This window comes from Triticum aestivum, chromosome 2D (genome assembly GCF_018294505.1).
Source record: "Triticum aestivum cultivar Chinese Spring chromosome 2D, IWGSC CS RefSeq v2.1, whole genome shotgun sequence".
In the NCBI taxonomy this organism is placed as follows: Eukaryota; Viridiplantae; Streptophyta; class Magnoliopsida; order Poales; family Poaceae; genus Triticum; species Triticum aestivum.
The window spans coordinates 516,471,489-516,495,770 of NC_057799.1; positions in this window are offsets into that span (position 1 = coordinate 516,471,489).

The window sequence follows — 24,282 nt, forward strand, 5'->3', positions numbered from 1 at the left end:
CTATGATAGATCCCCTATACTTGTGGGTCATGAAGACTCTTTTCTGGCACCGTTGTCGGGGAGTGAAGCGCCTTTGGTAAGTGGAATTCGGTAAGGAAACATTATAGTGTGCTGAAATTTACTGTCACTTGTTACCATGGAAAATTATCCTTTGAGGGGCTTGTTCGAGGTATCTTCACCTCGACCGGAAGAGCAAAGAGTTGCTCCTCAACCTACTGCACCTACTCAAAATATTTAATATGAAAATCCTTCGGGTATGATAGAGAAACTGCTAGCTAATCCTTATGCAGGAGATGGAACATTACATCCTGATATGCACATAATCTATGTGGATGAAGTTTGCGGATTATTTAACCTTGCAGGTATACCCGAGGATGTTGTCAAGAAGAAGGTCTTCCCTTTATCTTTGAAGGGAAATGCATTGACATGGTATAGGCTATGTGATGATATTGGATCATGGAACTACAACCGATTGAAATTGGAATTTCATCAGAAGTTTTATCCTATGCATCTGGTTCATCGTGATCGGAATTGTATATATAATTTTTGCCCTCGTGAAGGAGAAAGTATCGCTCAAGCTTGGGGGAGGCTTAAGTCAATGTTATATTCATGCCCCAATCACGAGCTCTCAAGAGAAATTATTATTCAAAAAATTTATGCTCGGCTTTCTCATAATGATCGATCCATGCTTGATACTTCTTGTACTGGTTCTTTTATGAAGAAGGATATTGAATTCAAATGGGATTTATTGGAAAGAATTAAACACAACTCTGAAGATTGGAAACTCGACGAAGGTAAGGATTTAGGTATAAACCTTAAGTTTAATTGTGTTAAATCTTTTATGGATACCGATGCTTTTCGTGATTTTAGCACTAAATATGGAGTTGACTATGAGATAGTAGCTTCATTCTGTGAATCATTTTCTACTCATGTTGATCTCCCTAAGGAGAAGTGGTTTAAATATCATCCTCCCCTTGAAGTTAAAGTCGTAGAACCTATCAAAGTTGAAGAATAAACTATCACTTATATTGTTCCTACTGCTTATATTGAGAAACCACCTTTTCATGTTAGAATAAAGGATCATGCTAAGGCTTCAACTATGGTTCTTAAGAGTTATACTAGAACACCTACACCCCGTGAGAAAATTAAAGTTGAACCTAGTATTGCTATGGTTAAAGATTTCTTGGTCGATAATATTGAAGGGCATGTTATTTATTACTGTGATGAAGCTGCTAGAATTGCTAAACCTGATACTAAAGATAAACATAGACATGTTGTTGGCATGCCTGTTGTTTCTGTTAAAATTGGAGATCATTGTTATCATGGCTTATGTGATGTGGGTGCTAGTGTGAGTGCAATTCCTTTTTCCTTATATAAAGAAATTATGAATGATATTGCACCTGCAGAGATAGAAGATATTGACGTTACTATTAAGCTTGCCAATAGAGATACTATATCACCAATTGGGATTGTTAGAGATGTTGAAGTCTTATGTGGGAAGATAAAATATCCTGTTGATTTTCTTGTTCTTGCTTCCCCACAAGATGATTTTTGTCCCATTATATTTGGTAGACCTTTCTTGAATACTGCTAATGCTAAGATATACTACGAGAAATATATTGTTATTGTTGGCTTAGGGGATATGTCTCATGATTTTAATTGCTCTAAATTTCATAGACAATCCCATGATAAAGAATTGCCTAGTAAGGATGAAATTATTGGTGTTGCTTCTATTGCCGTGCCTCCTACTAATCCTTTAGAACAATATTTGCTAGACCATGAAAATGATATGTTTATGAATGAAAGAAGGGAAATAGATGAAATATTATTTAATCAGGGGCCTATTTTGAAACACAATTTGCCTGTTGAAACCCTTGGGGATCCTCCTCCACCCAAGGGTGGTCCTGTGTTTGAGCTTAAACAATTACCTGATACTTTGAAATATGCTTATCTTGATGAAAAGAAGATATATCCTATTATTATTAGTGCCAACCTTTCAGAGCATGAAGAACAGAAATTATTGAAAACTCGGAAGAAGCACCGTGCCGCTATTGGATATACTCTTGATGATCTTAAGGGCATTAGTCCCACTTTATGTCAGCACAAAATTAATTTGGAGAATGATGCTAAACCAGTTGTTGATCACCAACGACGGTTAAATCCTAAGATGAAAGAAGTGGTAAGAAATGAAATACTGAAGCTTCTGGAGGCAGGTATAATTTATCCTATTGCTGATAGTAAATGGGTAAGTCCTGTTCATTATGTCCCCAAGAAGGGAGGTATTACTGTTGTTCCAAATGATAAGAATGAATTGATTCCACAAAGAATTGTTAGAGGTTATAGAATGGTAATTGATTTTCGCAAATTGAATAAAGCTACTAGAAAAGATCATTACCCTCTACCTTTTATTGATCAAATGCTAGAAAGACTATCCAAGCATACACATTTTTTCTTTCTAGATGGTTATTCTGATTTCTCTCATATACCTGTGTCAAAAGATGATCAGGAAAAGACCACTTTTACTTGCCCTTTCGATACCTTTGCTTATAGATGTATGCCTTTTGGTTTATGCAATGCACCTGCTACTTTTCAAAGATGTATGACTGCTATATTCTCTGATTTTTGTGAAAACATTGTTCAGGTTTTCATGGACGACTTCTCCATTTACAGAACTTCTTTTGATGATTGCTTGAGAAACCTTAATCGAGTTTTGCAGAGATGTGAAGAAACTACTCTTGTCGTGAATTGGGAGAAGTGCCACTTTATGGTTAATGAAGGTATTGTCTTGGGGCATAAAATTTCTGGAAGAGGTCTTGAAGTTGATAAAGCTAAAGTAGATGCTATTGAAAAGATGCCATGTCCTAAAGATATCAAAGGTATAAGAAGTTTCCTTGGTCATGTTGGCTTCTATAGGAGGTTTATTAAAGACTTCTCTAAAATTTCTAGGCCTCTCACTAATCTCTTGCAAAAATATGTTCCTTTCGTTTTTGATGATGATTGTATAGAAGCATTTGAAATACTTAAGAAAGCCTTGATTTCTGCACCTATTGTTCAGCCACCTGATTGGAATTTACCCTTTGAAATTATGTGTGATGCTAGTGATTATGTTGTTGGTGTTGTTCTAGGATAAAGAGTTGATAAGAAATTGAATGTTATTGATTATGATAGTAAAACTCTAGACAGTGCCCAGAGAAATTATGCTACTACTGAAAAAGAATTTTTAGCAGTTGTTTCTGCTTGTGATAAGTTCAGATCTTATATTGTTGATTCCAAAGAACTATCCACACTGATCATGCTGCTATTAAATATCTTATGGAAAAGAAAGATGCTAAACCTAGACTTATTAGATGGGTTCTCTTGTTACAAGAATTTGATTTGCATATTATTGATAGAAAGGGAGCTGAGAACCCCGTTGCTGACAACTTGTCTAGGTTAGAAAATGTTCTTGATGACCCACTGCCTATTGATGATAGTTTTCCTGATGAACAATTAGATGTCATAAATGCTTCTCGTAATACTCCATGGTATGCTAATTATGCTAATTACATTGTTGCTAAATTTATACCACCTAGTTTCACATACCAGCAAAAGAAAAAAATTCTATGATTTAAGACATTGCTTTTGGTATGAGCCACATCTTTATAAAGAAGGAGTAGATGGTGTTATTAGACGTTGTGTACCTGAGCATGAACATGGTAAGATCCTACACAAGTGCCACTCCGAGTCTTACGGAGGACACCACGCTGGAGATAGAACTGCACATAAGGTATTGCAATCGGGTTTTTATTGGCCTACTCTCTTCAAGGATGCTCGTAAGTTTTTCTTGTCTTGTGATGAATGCCAAAGAATTGGCAATATTAGTAGACGTCAGGAAATGCCTATGAATTATTCACTTGTTATTGAACCATTTGATGTTTGGGGCTTTGATTATATGGGACCTTTTCCTTCCTCTAATGGGTGTACACATATTTTAGTTGCTGTTGATTACGTTACTAAGTGGGTAGAAGCTATTCCAACTAGTAGTACTGATCGTAACACTTCTATTAAGATGCTTAAAGACGTTATTTTTCCGAGGTTTGGAGTCCCTAGATATTTAATGACTGATGGTGGTTCGCATTTTATTCATGGTGCTTTCCGTAAAATGCTTGCTAAGTATGATGTTTACCATAGAATTGCATCTCCTTATCATCCGCAGTCTAGTGGTCAAGTAGAATTGAGCAATAGAGAGATTAAATTGATTTTGCAAAAGACTGTTAATAGATCTAGAAAGAATTGGTCTAAGAAACTTGATGATGCTTTATGGGCTTATAGAACTGCTTACAAGAACCCTATGGGTATGTCTCCGTATAAAATGGTATATGGAAAAGCATTTCACTTACCTCTCGAACTAGAACATAAGGCATATTGGGCTATTAAGGAGCTCAACTATGATTTCAAACTTACTGGTGAGAAGAGGTTATTTGACATATCCGGCGGAGCTGTTCTGCCGGGGAAACATCCCTCCGGGAGGGGGAAATCAAGGCCATCGTCATCACCAACGATCCTCTCATCTAGAGGGGGTCAATATCCATCAACACCTTTACCAGCAGCATCTCCTCTCAAACCCTAGTTTATCTCTTGTATCCGATCTTTGTCTCAAAACCTCAGATTAGTACCTGTGGGTTGCTAGTAGTGTTGATTACTCCTTGTAGTTAATGCTAGTTGGTTTATTCGGTAGAAGATCATATGTTCAGATCCTTAATAATAATTAATACTCCTCTGATTATGAACATGAATATTCTTTGTGAGTAGTTATGTTTGTTCCTGAGGACATGGGAGAAGTCTTGTTATAAGTAATCATGTGAATTTGGTATTCGTTTGATATTTTGATGAGATGTATGTTGTCTCTCGTCTAGTGGTGTTATGTGAACGTCGACTACATGACACTTCACCATGATTTGAGCCTAGGGGAAGGCATTGGGAAGTAATAAGTAGATGATGAGTTGCTAGAGTGACACAAGCTTAAACCCTAGTTTATGCGTTGCTTCGTAAGGGGCTGATTTGGATCCATATGTTTCATGCTATGGTTAGTGTCGGATTTCGGGTTCCGCAAACCCTTGTGAGGTTTGAACTCTAGGGTGCGTGCGAAGAACTCGTCCTCCCCAGTCTGCCTACTCACTAATCTCACAGCCTAGCTCGACGAACTAAATGGAAAAGAGACACAGCAGTTTACCCAGGTTCGGGCCACCTTGCGGTGTAAAACCCTACTCATGCGTTGTGGTCGATTGGCCTCGAGGGGCTGAGGATGAACTAGTACAGTGGCGAACAACCTCAGGAGGAGAGGTGTTCTTGGGCTCGAGTGAGCTGGTGGATGTGAGGGTGGAATGGATCCTCCGTCCTATCCTATGGTGGTGGCTAAGTCCTATTCATAGTGGCCTTGGTCCTCTTCTGAAATGAAGGTCGGGAAGGGATCCCACAACGGCCGAATTCGAAGGGAGACAACTAGTACAAGCTATCCTGACAAAAGTAGTCTTTGCCTGCAAAAGCCTCTGGTCGTGACGCCGTGGTGGGCTCGGCGATGATCTCCATCCTGCTGCTACCTCTTGAGCATGCGTTGGTTTTCCCTTGAAGAGGAAAGGGTGATGCAGCAAAGTAGCGTAAGTATTTCCCTCAGTTTTTGAGAACCAAGGTATCAATCCAGTAGGAGGCCACACGCAAGTCCCTCGTACCTACACAAACAAATAAGAACCTTGCAACCAACGCGATAAAGGGGTTGTCAATCCCTTCAAGGCCACTTGCAAAAGTGAGATCTGATAGAGATGATAAGAAAATATTTTTGGTATTTTTATGATAAAGATTGAAAGTAAAGATTGCAAAATAAACGGCGACAGAAATAGCTAGTTTGCAGGAGATTAATATGATGGAGAATAGACCCCGGGGCCATAGGTTTCACTAGTGGCTTCTCTCAAGATAGCATAAGTATTGCGGTGGGTGAACAAATTACCGTCGAGCAATTGATAGAAAAGTGCATAGTTATGAGAATATCTAGGCATGATCATGTATATAGGCATCACGTCCGCAACAAGTAGACCGACTCCTGCCTGCATCTACTACTATTACTCCACACATCGACCGCTATCCAGCATGCATCTAGAGTATTAAGTTCATAAGAACAGAGTAACGCATTAGGCAAGATGACATGATGTAGAGGGATAAACTCAAGCAATATGATATAAACCCCGTCTTTTTATCCTCGATGGCAACAATACAATACGTGTCATTTCCCCTACCGTCACTGGGATCGAGCACCGCATGATTGAACCCAAAGCTAAGCACTTCTCCCATTGCAAGAAAGATCAATCTAGTAGGCCAAACCAAACTGATAATTCGAAGAGACTTGCAAAGATAACCAATCATACATAAAAGAATTCAGAGAAGATTCAAGTATTGTGCATAGATAATCTTGATCATAAACCCACAATTCATCGAATCTCGACAAACACACCGCAAAAAGAATTGCATCGAATAGATCTCCAAGAAGATCGAGGAGAACTTTGTATTGAGATCCAAAGAGAGAGAAGAATCCATCTAGCTAATAACTATGGACCCGAAGGTCTAAGGTAAACTACTCACACATCATCGGAGAGGCTATGGTGTTGATGTATAAGCCCTTCGTGATCGATGCCCCCTCCAGGGGAATGCCGAAAAAGGCCCCAAGATGGGATCTCTCGGGTACAGAAGGTTGCGGCGGTGGAAATAGGGTTTCGTGGTGCTCCTGGATGGTTTCGGGGTACGTAGGTATATATAGGAGGAAGAAGTAGGTCGGTGGAGCCACGAGGGGCCCACGAGGGTGGGAGGTGCGCCCAGGGGGGCAGGCGCGCCTCCCTGCCTCGTGGCCTCCTCATTGATTTCTTGACGTCCACTCCAAGTCCTCTGGATCACGTTTGTTCCAAAAATCATGCTCCCGAAGGTTTCATTCTGTTTGGACTCCGTTTGATATTCCTTTTCTGCGAAACACTGAAATAGGCAAAAAATTAACAATTTGCACTGGGCCTTGGGTTAGTAGGTTAGTCCCAAAAATAATATAGAAGTGTATAATAAAGCCCATTAAACATCCAAAACAACATATATAATAGCATGGAGCAATAAAAAATTATAGATACATTGGAGACGTATCAAGCCTCCCCAAGCTTAATTCCTGCTCGTCCTCGAGTAGGTAAATGATAAAAACAGAATTTTGATGTGGAATGCTACCTAGCATATTCTTCAATGTAATTTTCTTTATTGTGACATGAATGTTCAGATCCGAAAGATTCAAGATAAAAGTTTAGTATTGACATAAAAATAATAATACTTCAAGCATACTAACCAAGCAATTATGTCTTCTCAAATAACATAGCCAAAGAAAGCTCATCCCTACAAAATCATATAGTTTGGCCATGCTTCATTTTCATCACACAAGAATGCTCTCATCTTGCACAACCCCGATGACAAGCCAAGCAATTGTTTCATACTTTAGTAATCTCAAACTTTTTTTCAACTTTCACGCAATACATGAGCGTGAGCCATGGACATAGCACTATGGGTGGAATAGAATAATAATGATGGGGGTTATGTGGAGAAGACATAAAAGGAGAAAGTCTCACATTGACGCGGCTAATCAACGGGCTAGGGAGATGCCCATCAATTGATGTCAATGCAAGGTGTAGGGATGGCCATGCAACGGATGCACTAGAGCTATAAATGTATGAAAGCTCAACAAAAGAAACTAAGTGGGTGTGCATCCAACTTGCTAGCTCACGAAGACCTAGGGCATTTCAGGAAGCCCATTGTTGGAATATACAAGCCAAGTTCTATAATGAAAATTCCCACTAGTATATGAAAGTGAAAAAACAAGAGACTCTCTATCATAAAGATCATGGTGCTACTTTGAAGCACAAGTGTGGAAAAAGGATAGTAGCATTGTCCCTTTTTTTTTCCTCTTTTTTTCCTTTTTTTCCTTTTTTGGGCCTTCTTTTTTTATTTGGCCTTTCTCTATTTTTTTGGGATAATGCTCTATTAATAATGATCATCACACTTCTATTTATTTACAACTCAATGATTACAACTCGATACTAGAACAAAATATGACTCTATATGAATGCCTCCGGCGGTGTACCGGGATGGGCAATGAATCAAGAGTGACATATATGAAATAATATGCATGGTGGCTTTTTCCACAAGTACGATATCAACTACATGATAATGCAAGGAAATGTGACAATGATGAAGCGTGTCATAATAAACGGAACGGTGGAAAGTTGCATGGCAATATATCTTGGAATGGCTATGGAAATGCCATAATAGGTAGGTATAGTGGCTGTTTTGAGGGAGATATAAGGAGGTTTATGTGTGATAGAGCGTATCGTATCACAGGGTTTGGATGCACCGGCGAAGTTTTCACCAACTCTCAAGGTGAGAAAGGGCAATGCACGGTACCGAAGAGGCTAGCAATGATGGAAGGTTGAGAGTGCGTATAATCCATGGACTCAACATTAGTCATAAAGAACTCACATACTTATTGCAAAAATCTACAAGTCATCAAAAACCAAGCACTACGCGCATGCTCCTAGGGGGATAGATTGGTAGGAAAAGACCATCGCTCATCCCCGACCGCCACTCATAAGGATGACAATCAAAGAACACCTCATGTTTCAAATTTGTTACACAATGTTTACCATACGTGCATGCTACGTGACTTGCAAACTTCAACACAAGTATTTCTCAAATTCACAACTACTCAACTAGCACAACTTTAATATCACTACCTCCATATCGCAAAACAATCATCAAGTATCAAACTTCTCTTAGTATTCAACGCACTTATATGAAAGTTTTTGTTATACTAATCTTGGATGCCTATCATATTAGGACTAATTTTATAACCAAAGAAAATTACCATGTTGTTCTAAAGGACTCTCAAAATAATATAAGTGAAGCATGAGAGATCAAATATTTCTATAAAATAGAACCACCGCCGTGCTCTAAAAGATATAAGTGAAGCACTAGAGCAAAATTGTTTAGCTCAAAAGATATAAGTGAGGCATAAAGAGTATTCTAATAAATTCCGATTAATGTGTGTCTCTCCCAAAAGGTGTGTACAGCAAGGATGATTGTGGTAAACTAAAAAGCAAATAATCAAATCATACAAGACGCTCCAAGCAAAACACATATCATGTGGTGAATAAAAATATAGCTCCAAGTAAAGTTACCGATGGACGAAGACGAAAGAGGGGATGCCTTCCGGGGCATCCCCAAGCTTAGCTTTTTGGTTGTCCTTGTATTTTACCTTGGGGTGCCCTTGGCATCCCCAAGCTTAGGCTCTTGCCACTCCTTGTTCCATAATCCATCAAATCTTTACCCAAAACTTGAAAACTTCACAACACAAAACTTAACAGAAAATCTCATGAGCTCCGTTAGCGAAAGAAAACAAAACACCACTTTAAGGTACTGTAATGAACTCATTCTTTATTTGTATTGGTGTTAAACCTACTGTATTCCAACTTCTCTATGGTTCATAAACTCCATTACTAGCCATAGATTCATCAAAATAAGCAAACAACACACGAAAAACAGAATCTGTCAAAAACAGAACAGTCTATAGTAATCTGTATCTAACGCAAACTTCTGTAACTCAGAACAATCTACCAAAATATGAAGACCTAGATAATTTTTTTATTGATCTACTTAAATTGGAATCAGTATTTTATCACATTCTGGTGATTTTTAACAATTGTTTTCGTGAGCAGAAAGTTTCTGACTTTTTCAGCAAGATCAAATAACTATCATCCAAGAAGATCCTATAGGTTTTACTTGGCACAAACACTAACTAAAACATAAAACCACATCTAACCAGAGGCTAGATCAATTATTTATTACTAAACAGAACCAAAAATCAAGAAACAAAAATAAAATTGGGTTGCCTCCAAACAAGCGCTATCGTTTAACGCCCCTAGCTAGGCATAGAGATTTCAGTGATCCTCACATGAAAGACAAGAATTGAAGCACAAAGAGAGCATCATAGAACACGTGACAAACACATATAAGTCTAACATACTTCCTATGCATAGGCATCTTATAGGCAAACAAATTATCAAGGCAAGCAAAAACTAGCATATGCAAGGAAGCGGAAAGAAACAATAGCAATCTCAACATAACGAGAGGTAATTTAGTAACATGAAAATTTCTACAACCATATTTTCCTCTCTCATAATAATTACATGTAGGATCATAAGAAAATTCAACAATATAGCTATCACATAAAATTTTCTCAACATGATCCACATGCATGCGAAGTTGACACTCTTCCGAAATAGTGGGATTATGATTAACTAAAGTCATGACCTCTCCAAACCCACTTTTATCAAAAATACCATAAGATTGAACATTCTCCAAATATGTGGGATCTAAAGTTGACACTCTTCCAAACCCACTTTCAATATTATTTCAAACACTCTTATCAATCTCATATTCATCATGGGGCTTAAATAAATTTTCAAGATCATAAGAGGAATCACCCCAATCATGATCATTGCAACAAGTAGTAGACATAGCAAAACTAGCATCCCCAAGCTTAGGTTTTTGCATATTATTAGCACAATTGACATCAAGAGAATCTATAGTAACATCATTTCAATCATGCTTTTCATCAAAGGAACTACCAAGTATGGGTGCAATAGCAACGATCTCATGTTTAACATAAGGAACTATAGCAAATTCATCTTCATAAATATTGGCATCATGGCCACAAGAATAGCAAGCATCATGTTCATCAAGGGATATTTCAATCAAATCATCGGAATCATCATTATCTATAGATTCATGCATATCATTATTTTCTTCCAAAGCAACAGTCATTCTCTCAATAAATTCTTTGACATAGACATTATGCGCATAATTTTCATAGCAATATTTAAGTATGTCAAATTTTTCAGATTCGTAGAGAGTAATATCATACTTTTCAATCAAAGAAGCAACTTAATAAGCACCCTTAAAAGCAACAAATTCTTCAATTTGTTCGATATCATAGTAACTATAACCACCCTTTGCATAAGAAGATAAGATTTCATTTTCATTAAACACACATAGGTAGGGAAGGTGTTTTTAGGGTTCTTAGAGCAACAAGTAAAATCATAAATTTCACAAAGATTCCAAGCATAACACAACAATCTGTTTATTTGATCCCATAAGAATCTCCCTTTTTCAGACCAATGGTGACGCACAAAATGAGCATGCTCATCTAAAGATTTCCCATCAACTAGGCTAGTTGGGGTTTCAGTACGAGCGCATAAGGATCGAAGATGATCCAAGTAAAACACTTTAAGTGGATCCATATCAATAGATTTTTAGCAAGCAAAGATGCAAGCAAATAGAAGGCACATGGAAACACAAACAAAAAGACATACTGGAAGAAGGCGAAGACAAGGCAAAGGTGAAGTGGGGGAGAGGAAAACGAGAGGCAAATGACAAATAATGTAATGCGAGGGATAAGAGTTTGTGATGGGTACTTGGTATGTCTTGACTTGTGCGTAGACTCCCCGGCAACGGTGCCAGAAATCCTTCTTGCTACCTCTTGAGCATGCGTTGGTTTTCCCTTGAAGAGGAAAGGGTGATGAAGCAAAGTAGCGTAAGTATTTCCCTCAGTTTTTGAGAACCAAGGTATCAATCCAGTAGGAGGCCACACACAAGTCCTTGTACCTACACAAACAAATAAGAACCTTGCAACCAACGTGACAAAGGGGTTGTCAATCCCTTCAAGGCCACTTGCAAAAGTGAGATCTGATAGAGATGATAAGAAAATATTTTTGGTATTTTTATGATAAAGATTGAAAGTAAAGATTGCAAAATAAACGGTGACAGAAATAGCTAGTTTGCGGGAGATTAATATGATGGAGAATAGACCCGGGGGCCATAGGTTTCACTAGTGGCTTCTCTCAAGATAGCATAAGTATTACGGTTGGTGAACAAATTACCGTCGAGCAATTGATAGAAAAGTGCATAGTTATGAGAATATCTAGGCATGATCATGTATATAGGCATCACGTCCGCAACAAGTAGATCGACTCCTGCCTGCATCTACTACTATTACTCCACACATCGACCGCTATCCAGCATGCATCTAGAGTATTAAGTTCATAAGAACAGAGTAACACATTAGGCAAGATGACATGATATAGAGGGATAAACTCAAGCAATATGATATAAACCCCATCGTTTTATCGTCGATGGCAACAATACAATACATGTCGTTTCCCCTACTATCACTGGGATCGAGCACCGCATGATTGAACCCAAAGCTAAGCACTTCTCCCATTGCAAGAAAGATCAATCTAGTAGGCCAAACCAAACTGATAATTCGAAGAGCTTGCAAAGATAACCAATCATACATAAAAGAATTCAGAGAAGATTCAAATATTGTTCATAGATAATCTTGATCATAAACCCACAATTCATCGGATCTCGACAAACACACCGCAAAAAGAATTACATCGAATAGATCTCCAAGAAGATCGAGGAGAACTTTGTATTGAGATCCAAAGAGAGAGAAGAAGCCATCTAGCTAATAACTATGGACCCAAAGGTCTGAGGTAAACTACTCACACATCATCGGAGAGGCTATTGTCTTGATGTAGAAGCCCTCCGTGATCGATGCCCCCTCCGGCGAAACACCGGAAAAGGCCCCAACATGGGATCTCACGGGTACAGAAGGTTGCGGCGGTGGAAATAGGTTTTCGTGGTGCTCCTGTATGGTTTCAGGGTACGTAGGTATATATAGGAGGAAGAAGTAGGTCGGTGGAGCCACGAGGGGCCCACGAGGGTGGGGGCGCGCCCAGGGGGGCAGGCGCGCCTCCCTGCCTCGTGGCCTCCTCGTTGATTTATTAACGTCCACTCCAAGTCCTCTTGATCACGTTTGTTCCAAAAATCACGCTCCCGAAGGTTTTATTCCGTTTGGACTCCGTTTGATATTCCTTTTCTGCGGAACACTGAAATAGGCGAAAAAACAGCAATTTGCACTGGGCCTTGGGTTAGTAGGTTAGTCCCAAAAATAATATAAAAGTGTATAATAAAGCCCATTAAACATCCAAAACAGAATATATAATAGCATGTAGCAATCAAAAATTATAGATACGTTGGAGACGTATCACCTGCCGTCCTTGCGGTCTTGGTCTTGTTGCACAGGAATGGAAACCTTTGGCTGATTCCTCGGGACTCCGCGCCTGCGCTTGCCTCCTTAGCACCAAAGAGGAAACCGGTACATTGCGCCCGCTGGCACCCGCCTGGCCTTGGTCGTCATGGCTTGCGTCATCCAAGCCTCATGAGGCGAGGCTTGCATAGAACTCTCTGCCCCTCGGGAGCCAGCCCGAGGAGGCCGCTCCTTGTGGGGGTGTTGGTGTCATCTGCCTTGCAAGGCTGGGCCCCTCGTGAGGGTCTTGAGTTGTTGTCGCTGAAGTTGGGCCGTACCAGGTCGTCGATGGAGCCACACCGTGGGCCACAGGTAGGCAAGTCTGGGTACCCCCATTCCCAGAACACTGATAGTAGCCCCCGGGCCCAAGGCGCGCTCAAACTTGGCTTCGAGGCGAAGCCAAAGGGCAAGTGCGGAGCACTGCGGGCCCTAACCTCCTGCGGCCTCGGTCGACGCGTGGCAATCGATGGGACGTGGGCATCTCCGTTTCCCCACGCGGCCTCCGCAACCGTTCGACTTGACGAGACTCTGCTGCATGCAGAGAAAAACCATCATCGCATGGGATCATGGAGGCCGGTGGTTGGCCTCCCTCCGGCTATAAATGAGGGGAGGGGCAGAGCCCCCTTCGCTCATCTCCATCTTCTCGCGACCCGCTCCTTCTTCTTCTTCTTCTTTGTCCCATCGTCTTGCTGGAACATCCATGGCGCTGACGAGGAGGCTCTCCGCCACCGAGAAGGGGAAGGCCCCCAAGGAGGGGTCAGGTTCGCCGCCGCCCAAGAGAGGGCATGGCCGCCCCCGCAAGCATGCCGCGACCCCGGCTATAGCTCCTTGGGGGAGCGAGCACACTTCTTCAGGGGCCCGCGTCACTTTGGGCGGCCGCGGCGGTGCTTCATCTCGAGGCGGGGCCACCAAGGGCGAGGCAGCCCCTGCGATGAGGGGAGGCATGCCATGGTTGCCCGCCCTCCTCGGTTGCGCTTCCACTCTGCGGATGTACTCCCGGAGTTTGTCATGTGGTCGGAGAGGCCCGCCGGCACCTGGCTCCCGCTCGCGGGCTTCTTCATGTGTGAGCTGCCGGTCGCGGGGCTCGACGGCCTCTGGCTGCAGGCTGATGGCTACTGCAGCAAGGTTTCCTAGGTTGGGGTCAAAGTCACTACGACGGGCAGCGTGTCCCTGACCTGCGGTTGGCAAGCGTTTGCCCGCGCGCGAGGCCTGAGCGGGAGGCGCACTCTTCATTTCAGGTACGACGGCCTCGCGACCCTCTACGTGAGGGTATTCGGGGAGGACGGCCATCGTGCGGGGTGCTGCCCGGAAGATGGTAGCAGCGACGATGTGCTTGGCCTTGATGACGGCCGTGACGGCAAGGAGGGTGAGCTTGCCCTTGGCGACGGACGCGCTTCCTTCAGCAGCGGCGGCTTCTCCTCCGGTGAGAGCACCAGCGGCGGTGGCTACCACGTCGCCGAGCTTGCATCGGGGAGGGCAACGTGTCGTCTTGTCGCCGCGCTTCGGTGAAGCGGGAGGAAGACTCGGACTGAGCCTAGGGGCCGCCGGAGCCTGGTCTCGGGAGCTGTTGCGGTCGTGCAAGCCACTTTTATTTAACCTTTCCTTTCTCCCGCATTTGAAAAAAGTAGAGGGCCCCGCTGGGCGTGTAACGAACCAAGGCACTCGTGCCATTATGCTATGTTTGTTATTTTGATATTATGCCGAGATACCGATATTCCGATCAGGTGCGGTTAGGATAACTTAGCTTGATATGCTTGTTGTAGTCTCCGGCCTCGCGAGGGTGCGCTTTCTCTAGCAACATCTGGCGAAGTTTTCTTCTTAATGACTCAGGAGCCGTCGGGCCTCAGGAGGCATCATGCTGCTGCAGATTTATTAGAAAACCTCACATGGTGTCATGCCCTTCCTGGCGCAAGCCCCCAAGCGTGGGTTGGTTGTGGCTGGTGTACCGCGTCGCGATGCCCGGAGGCATGGACTTGGGAGGGTGCGCGTGCCCACAAGCTCGTTCGAGAGCGTCTCGCGAGGATTTAAGGACCGAAGCTCTGGGACGACAGGGCTTTGGTAAGGTGTGGTCTTTGGTGAGTGCCAAGCGCACACCCCTACCTAGCCCCCGCGCGCGGGACGCGCGAGGAGGAGCGACGGGCAACTGCCGCTCTTCTTGGGACAAGGCTGGAGAGGTGAACGAACAAGAGAAAAAAAGCTCCAGCTTTGGCAAACGAGAAATGCGAAAACTCCAAATTCCATTAAGAAGTTGCAAACCAACTACAGAAAGGAAGCAAAAGAACAACCACGTCCGGCACCTAGTCTAGTCTTCTCACCAGCGCGTAGCTAAGTGCTGCCACTAGGACGTGGGAGGGAGCCCCCGTGAGGCCCGCGGGCGACACTCAGGAGACTCCGGGGTGTGTACAGCCCCACTCATTATTACGTGAGAGTGTCACGAGCGGAGACCTTCACAAGCACTGGGTCTTGCTTCATGGGTAGAACTTCCGGAGGTGCTGGATGTTCTAGGCGTTCTGGATGGGGACCCCGTCCTGTGTCTCCAGGCGCGCGGCGCCAGGCCTGGAGACGCGGGCGATCCTGAACGGGCCCTCCCACATGGGTGAGAGCTTATGCAGCCCCTCCCTGGAGAGCACCCGCCTCAGGACGAGATCACCCACCTCGAGCGTCCTGGAGCGGATGCTGCGGCCGTGGTACCGCCACAGCGCCTGCTGGTACCTTGCCGCTCAGAGCGAGGCTTGACGGCGGCGTTCCTCCCCCAGCACGAGGTCCATCCCCCGCGTGGCATCCTGACGTGCCTCGTCAAACGCCAAGACCCGCGTGGAGCGATGCTTGACCTCGTGAGGGAGAACTGCTTCGGCTCCGTAGATGAGGAAGAATGGGATCTCGCCCATCTGCTTGGTTGCTGTGGTGCAGATGGACCACAACACGGACTGGAGCTCATCGAGCCAGCCCCTGCTGCAGGCCTCAAGCTTCTTCTTGAAGGTCCTTGCCTTGAGACCTCTCAGGACCTCTGCGTTGGCACGCTCGGCCTGGCCCTTGATGAACTTGACGGCCGAGCCGGCCGGGATGGTGCGGACAGCTTCCACCTCCGCCCACTTGGTGAACTTGTCAATAGCGATGTATAGGTAGCGGTAGCCCCCGGGCGCCCGTGGGAATGGTCCCAAGATGTCCAGCCCACAGACCGCGAAGGGCCATGTGAGCGGGATGGTCTGGAGGCCCTGAGCGGGTTGGTGGATCTGCTTGGCGTGGAACTGGCAGGCTTCACAGGACTTCACCAGCTCGGTGGCGTCGTTGAGTGCCGTGGGCCAGTAGAACCCGCTGCGGAATGCCTTGCCCATGAGGGTGCGCGATGAAGAGTGATGCCCACAGTCCCACCATGTATATCGGCCAGCAGTTCACATCCCTGCCCCTGGAAATGCACCGTAAGGAAACGTCGTTTGGATGCTTCCGATAGAGCTCACCGTCCTGGTTGCAGTATGCAGTGGCCTGGTGGGCCACACGCTCTGCGTCTTCCTCCTTCTCCGGCAGGGTGCTCCGCAGTAGGTACGCCTTGAACTCCTCGGTCCAACACCCCTCCTGAGGTTCCAGTGCGAGGAGGAGGCGGGCTCCTGAGGTCGGGCCACAAGCCGAGGCGCCCAACGGAGGAACCTGGGGGAGGTCCTCGTGAGGCGGTGCTGGTTCTGTGGTGGGTGGAGCTGCAGACGGCTTGAAGAGCCGCTCCTCGAATACGCCAAGCTCCTGAGGCAGACACCGGGATGCCCTCTTGGCGATATCATCTGCTTCCTTGTTTGTGCCTCGTGGCACGTGCTGCAATTCCAGGCCCAAGAATCATTTCTCAATTTTGCGTACCTCCTCAAGGTATGCCTCCATGTGCTCATCCTTTGGTGTGTACTCCTTGTTGGAGAAGTTGACGAGGAGTTGCGAGTCGCCCCTGATGGTGAGGCGCCTGGCCCCCAGTGCTGCAGCGTCCTTGAGGCCCGCGATCAGGTCCTCGTACTCTCCAATGTTGTTGGAGACCTTCTCGCCGTGTTGGAAGCAGAGTTGCACGGCGTAGTAGAGCTTGTCTTTGGTGGGCAAAATCAGCATAGCTCCAGCCCCCGCGCCCTGGCATGAGAACGCGCCATCGAAGTACATGATCCAACCATCTGGTGCCTCGTCGCCGGGTATGAGGGAGCAGTCCCCGCACACTTCACGGTCAGGGGTGTCAGTCCATTCCGCCACAAAGTTGGCGAGGGCCGCACCCTTGATGACCCTGGTGGTGCTGAACTCCAACTGGAACGCCTGCAACTCAATGTTCCATTCGGCGACCCTTCCCGCAGTGTTGGGGCTCCTGAGCACCCTTTCCAGAGGGTAAGCTGAGAAAACTTTGATGGGGTGGCCTTGGAAGTAATGGCGCAGCTTTCGGGAGGCGACGAGGAGCGCGAGAAGTAGCTTCTGTGGCATGGGGTAGCGCGCCCGTGCGTCTCGCAGCACCGTGCTGACGAAGTATACCGGGTGCTCAACAAGGGAGGAGGTGTTGGTGAGGTCTTGCAACTCCTGAGTCTGCGGGCCCTCAGGAGCCTTATCATTCGCCATGGCAGCCGTGACCTCAGGAGTACCGTCCTCAGGAGACCCACTGCCTGTGGGGTTGGCCGTGGTCTCAGGAGCATTGTTGGCCGGTGGTGCAGTCGGGGCCACATGAGCGTTGTTGGCCGGTGGTGCAGTCGAGGCCTCAGGAGTGTCATCTTGAGACCGCGGCGCCCCATCTGGTGATGTGGTGCCCCGTGATACGTCCATTTTGCATCATGTTTTCCTACTGTTATTTATGATGTTTTTATGCATAATAATAATAGTAATTCAAATGCCTTTTCTCTCATAATATGCAAGGTACACACAAAGAGGGAGAATTCCGGCAGCTGGAAATCTGGACCTGGAAAAGCTACGCTAGGCTACCTATTCTGCACAACTCCAAACAAGCTGGAACTCCACGGAGAATTTTTATGGAATATATGATGAATATTCGAGCAATAAGTACCAGAGGGGGCCCACCAGGTGGGCACAACCCACCTGGGCGCGCCAGGGAGCCCAGGCGCGCCCTAGTGGGTTGTGCTCACCCAGGCCCACCTCCGGTGCCCATCTTCTGGTATATAGGACATTTTTACCTAGAAAAAATAAGGAGAGGACTTTCGGGGCAGAGCGCCGCCGTCTCGAGGCGGAACTTGGGCAGGAGCACTTTTGCCCTCCGGTGGAGCGATTCCGCCGGGGGAACTTCCATCCCGGAGGGGGAAATCATCGTCATCATCATCACCAACAACTCTCCCATCTTGGGGAGGGCAATATTCATCAACATCTTCAACAACACCATCTCATCTCAAACCCTAGTTCATCTCTTGTATTCAATCTTGTTACCGGAACTATAGATTGGTGCTTGTGGGGGACTAGTAGTGTTGATTACATCTTGTAGTTGATTACTATATGGTTTATTTGGTGGAAGATTATATGTTCAGATCCAATATGCTATTTAATATCCCTCTGATCTTGAGCGTGATTATCATTTGTGAGTAGTTACTTTTGTTCTTGAGGTCACGGGAGAAATCTTGTTGCAAGTAATCATGTGAACTTGATATGTGTTCGATATTTTGATAGTATGTATGTTGTGATTCCCTTAGTGGTGTCATGTGAATGTCGACTACATGACACTTCACCATATTTGGGCCCAAGGGAATGCATTGTGTATTAGTAAGTAGATGATTGGTTGCGAGAGTGACAGAAGCTTAAACCCCAGTTTATGCGCTATTCCGTAAGGGATTGATCGGATCCAAAAGTTTAATGCTATGGTTATTATTTATTCTTAATACTTTTCTCGTAGTTGCGGATGCTTGCGGGAGGGTTAATCATAAGTAGGAGGTTTGTTCAAGTAAGAACAGTACCTAAGCACCGGTCCACCCACATATCAAATTATCAAAGCAGCAAACACAAATCGAACCAACATGGTGAAAGTGACTAGATAAAATTCCTGTGTCCCTCAAGAGCGCTTTGCTTATCATAAGAGACCGTTTTGGCCCGTCCTTTGCCTCAAAAGGATTGGGCTACCTTGCTGCACTTTTGTTACTATTATCGTTACTTGCTCGTTACAAATTATCTTGCTATCAAACTACTCTGCTACTTACAATTTCAGCACTTGCAGACATTACCTTGCTGAAACCACTTGTTATTTCCTTCTGCTCCTCGTTGGGTTCAACACTCTTACTTATAGAAAAGAGCTACAATTGATCCCCTATACTTGTGTGTCATCACCCCGTCGTGAGCCCTTGACCGGACGCTCCTCCCTCACTGCTACCAGCGCTGCGCTGGCTGAGTGAGGCTTGGCGGCCAAGTAGAGCACCAGGGGCTCAAGGGGATGTGGTGCCACCATCACCGGTAGGTTGGTGATGTACTTCTTGAGTACTTGGAAGGCCGCGTTGGCCTCTGGAGTCCACTCGAATGGTCCCTTCTTTTTCATCAGCTTGAAGAACGGAAGGGCGCGTTCTCCCAATTTGGAGATGAAATGCCCCAGCGAGGTCACGCAACCCGCCAGCTTCTGCATCTCCTTGAGAGTCTGCGGTGGGCTCATCCTTTCTATGGCCTTGACTTTCTCTGGGTTAGCCTCGATCTCTCTGTGCGACACCAAGAAACCCAGCAGCTTGCCGGATGGGACACCGAACACACATTTCTCTGGGTTGAGCCGCAGGTCCACCGTGCGCAGGCTGGCAAATGTTTCTTCCAGGTCTTCAATAAGGGTCCTTTCGTCCCGAGACTTCACCTCTATGTCGTTGACGTATGCCTCAACGTTCCTCCCGAGCTGCTGGCCCAGAGCGATGTGCATCAGCCGTTGGAAGGTGGCTCCGGCGTTACGCAGCCCGAATGGCATGCAGGTGTAGCAATACACCCCGCATGGGGTCAGGAAAGCCATCTTCTCAACATCTTGCACCGCCATCTTGATTTGGTGATAGCCTGAGAAGGCGTCCAGGAAGCACAGGAGGTCGCACTCGGCAGTGGAGTCGACGATCTGATTGATGCGTGGAAGCGGAAAGGGGTCTTGAGGGCAAGCCTTGTTGAGGTTGGTGAAGTCGGCGCACATGCGCTCCTTTCCGCCCTTCTTGAGGACGATGACCGGGTTCGCCAACCATTCTGGGTACCGCACCTCCCGAATGACACCAGCATCGTGCAGTTTCCGGGTCTCTTGGACGATGAACGACTGCTTCTATGTGGACTGCCGCCGCGCCTTCTGCTTCACCGGTCGCGCATTAGGGCACACCCTTAGGTGATGCTCGATTATTCCCTTGGGATCCCAACCCGATCCTTGGGCTCCCATGCAAACACTTCCTTGTTCGCGCGTAAGAAGTCAACCAACGCCTTTTCTTGATCTGGAGAGTGGTTGGCACCTATGGTGAAGGTGTCACCCGATACCCCATCTTCATCGACCAACACCTGCTTCGTCTCAGCCCGATCTTGAGAGAACAACTGCTTCTTCTTTGTTGGAGCAGCCCCCGGGATCTCTGCCGCCGCGGCCCTGAAGGTGAGCTTGAGGGCCAACAGGGCGTCCTTGGTGTCTCCTGCCACGGTGAGGACGCCGCTGCTTCCCGGCATCTTCATGAGGTTGTAGGCAGGGTGAGTCGCTGCCATGAACTTGGCCAGGGCCAGGTACCTGTAACGCCCACGATGCGGCTATATCTCCCACGTGTCGAGGCACGACTTAGAGGCATAACCGCATAGTGGTTTTGTCGCAAGAAGGGTCATCTTCACACAATCCCATGTAATGAACAAGAATGGGATAAAGAGTTGGCTTACAATTGCCACTTCACACAATACATAAATATTATTCATACATCATCCAAAATACAAACATATAGATCGACTACGGTCAAAATCCAGATGAAAATAAGACAACCCCAAATGCTAGATCCCCGATCGTCCCAACTAGGCTCCACTACTGATCATCAGGAAAAGACACATAGTAACGACCACGTTCCTCGTCGAACTCCCACTTGAGATCGACCCCATCATCTGACTGGCATCGTCGGCACCTGCAACTGTTTTGGTAGAATCTGTGAGTCACGGGGACTCAGCAATCTCACACCCGCGAGATCAAGACTATTTAAGCTTATAGGAAAAGGAGGTGTAATAAGGTGGAGCTGCAGCGGCAAAAGCATATATGGTGGCTAACTTGCGCAAATGAGAGCGAGAAGAGAAGCAACGGAACGGACGTCATCTAGCAATGACCAAGAAGTGATCCTGAACACCTACTTACGTCATGCATAACTCAGACCGTGTTCACCTCCCGGACTCCGCTGAGAAGAGACCATCACGGCTACACACGCAGTTGATGTATTTTAATTGGGTCAAGTGACAAGTTATCTACAACCGGACATTAACAAATTCCCATCTGCCTCATAACCGCGGGCACGGCTTTCGAAAGATATTACCCTGCAGGGGTGTCCCAACTTAGCCCATCATAAGCTCTCACGGTCAACGAAGGATAAACCTTCTCCCGGAAAGACCCGATCAGTCTCGGAATCCCGGTTTACAAGACATTTCGACAATGGTAAAACAAGACCAGCAAAGCCGCCCGAATGTGCCAACAAATCCTGATAGGAGCTGGACATATCTCGTTCTCAGGGCACACCGGATGAACACTACGTACAGCTAAAACCAATCCTCGAGTTTCCCCAAGGTGGCGCTGCAAGTGGCTCTAGTTTGGACCAGCACTCAGAGGAACACTGGCCCGGGGGTTTAAATAAAGATGACCCTCGGGCTCGCGAAAACCCGGGGGAAAAAGGCTTAGGTGGAAAATGGTAAAACCAAAGTTGGGCCTTGCTGGAGGAGTTTTATTCAAGGCGAACTGTCAAGGGGGTCCCATAAATCACCCGACCGCGTAAGGAACGCAAACTCAAGGAACATAATCCCGGTATAACAGTAACTAGGGCGGCAAGAGTGGAACAAAACACCAGGCATAAGGCCGAGCCTTCCACCCTTTACTAAATATATATAGATGCATTAATTAAATAAGAGATATTGTGATATCCCAACATATCCATGTTCCGACATGGAACAAACTTCAACTTCACCTGCAACTAGCAACGCTATAAGAAGGGCTGAGCAAAAGCGGTAACTTAGCCAAACAACGGTTTGCTAGGAAAGGATGGTTAGGGGCTGACATGGTAAAATGGAAGACATGATATAACAAGTGATAGGTAGCGTAGCATGGCAATAGAGCGAACAACTAGCAAAGCAAAGATAGAAGTGATATCGAGGGGTGGTCATCTTGCCTGCAAGGTTCTCAGAGTTGTCGAAAGCTTGATCCTCGTAAGCGTACTCAACAGGTTCCTCGTTCACGAACTCGTCTCCCGGCTCTACCCAAGACAAGAACACAAGCAACGGAACCACAATCAATCACGAGGAATGCACAAGCAACATGATGCAAAACATGTATGATATGCAAGATATGATATGCGATGCATATGCGTGCTCCGGAAGGAAAATGATGAACAAGGCAGTAACTTGGCAAACCAAGCATGCCACTGGAAATATGGGATGATTTCGGTCGAAATCAATATAAAGATCACCGGAATCGGATGCACGGTTTGCAAATGGCAAGCAAAACAAGAATGACACGAATCTGCGATTAACAGCATGATAGCACTTAAAATGCAACAAACAACAATACTACCGCACCCCAACATAGCAACAAAGCACATGACAGTAATCTACAGGAGATGCTTGACAAAAGATGAACACTGAGCTACGGCTAGTTCTCAACATATCAAGCTCAAACAAGCATGGCAAAAGTGCAAAAGATAACAGGTTCACAGACTTGGTGAAAAACTGGACATGGCAGAAAACAGCATCAGGTAGCAATGTTCAGAGCACAAAAACAACATGCTACAGGAACTTAACATAGCAAAACAAGGCATGTCAGTGTTCTACTAAATGCACATGACAAAAGTCCCTTACTGACCATAAGCTAAAAAGGACCAGAAGATATGATGGCAAGCATGTAAACATAGCAAGTTTCGTTATCAGGTTTCAGACTTTGCAGAAAACAGAGCATGGCAGAAATAATAATATGTAGGCCTCTTTGTGAGCTTGATGCACTCACTACAGAGAAATCCACTACAAACCAAGCACACCTACAGCAAGATGGCATGTTTATGAAGCTATCCATGGCAATAACAAAAGCATAGCATGTATGGATCAACTACAATAAGCTTGGCAAATTGCATATCATGTTAAGAATCTGCCAGAAATATTTTATAGCAAAAGTAGAGCAAGATTGAGTCATGCTATAGCTCTGCATAATTTCAAACAATTGCAGGAATGGATCAATCACAACTATATCTACAAAACATCCTTACTGAATATCTCCAAAATATGCATGGATCTCTCTGTAGCATCAAGTTTACATGGCAACAAAATAACAGCAGACCCTGAAATCAGAAATATTACGGGGCCTACTTTGCATGCTTGTGATAGTCACCACAGAGATCACAAAAATACATGGACTATACCACTGGAAAGATGGCATGGCGTACTTCAAAACACATGTAGAGCTCATGCTCATAAGATGCACAGATTTAATGATACAAAAATGACAAATCTCCAAGTTCTGATAAGAACCAGAGAATAACAGCAACTAGCCCTCTTCCAACAGAGATTTGGGCATCAATATGACCTCTAGTGAACATGGTGCAATTGAACAAAATGAAGAGCATCACGAGACGAATAATTTGACATATTACACGCGCGAATCGGAGCTACATGCAAGGAGTTATGGCATCACGAACATGAGCATATGCTAAAAAAATCAGGACTTAGAAAATATTGTAGGGTTACGGGAGTCAACGCTCCTCACCACATCCGATCGGGCCCGATGAACTCGCCGGCGGGAGAGAAGAGAGAGGGAGCGGCGGCCGTCGGCGGGGGAAGGAGGAGGCGAGGCGACGCCGGAGGGGGGCGCCGGCGGCGGGCTACGGCGGCGGGGCGCCGGCGAGCTCGCCCGGCGCGGCGGCGGCGCGGGGCCGCGGTGGCGCGCCGGCGCAGCCTCGGGCACGGGCAGGCGTCGCGGG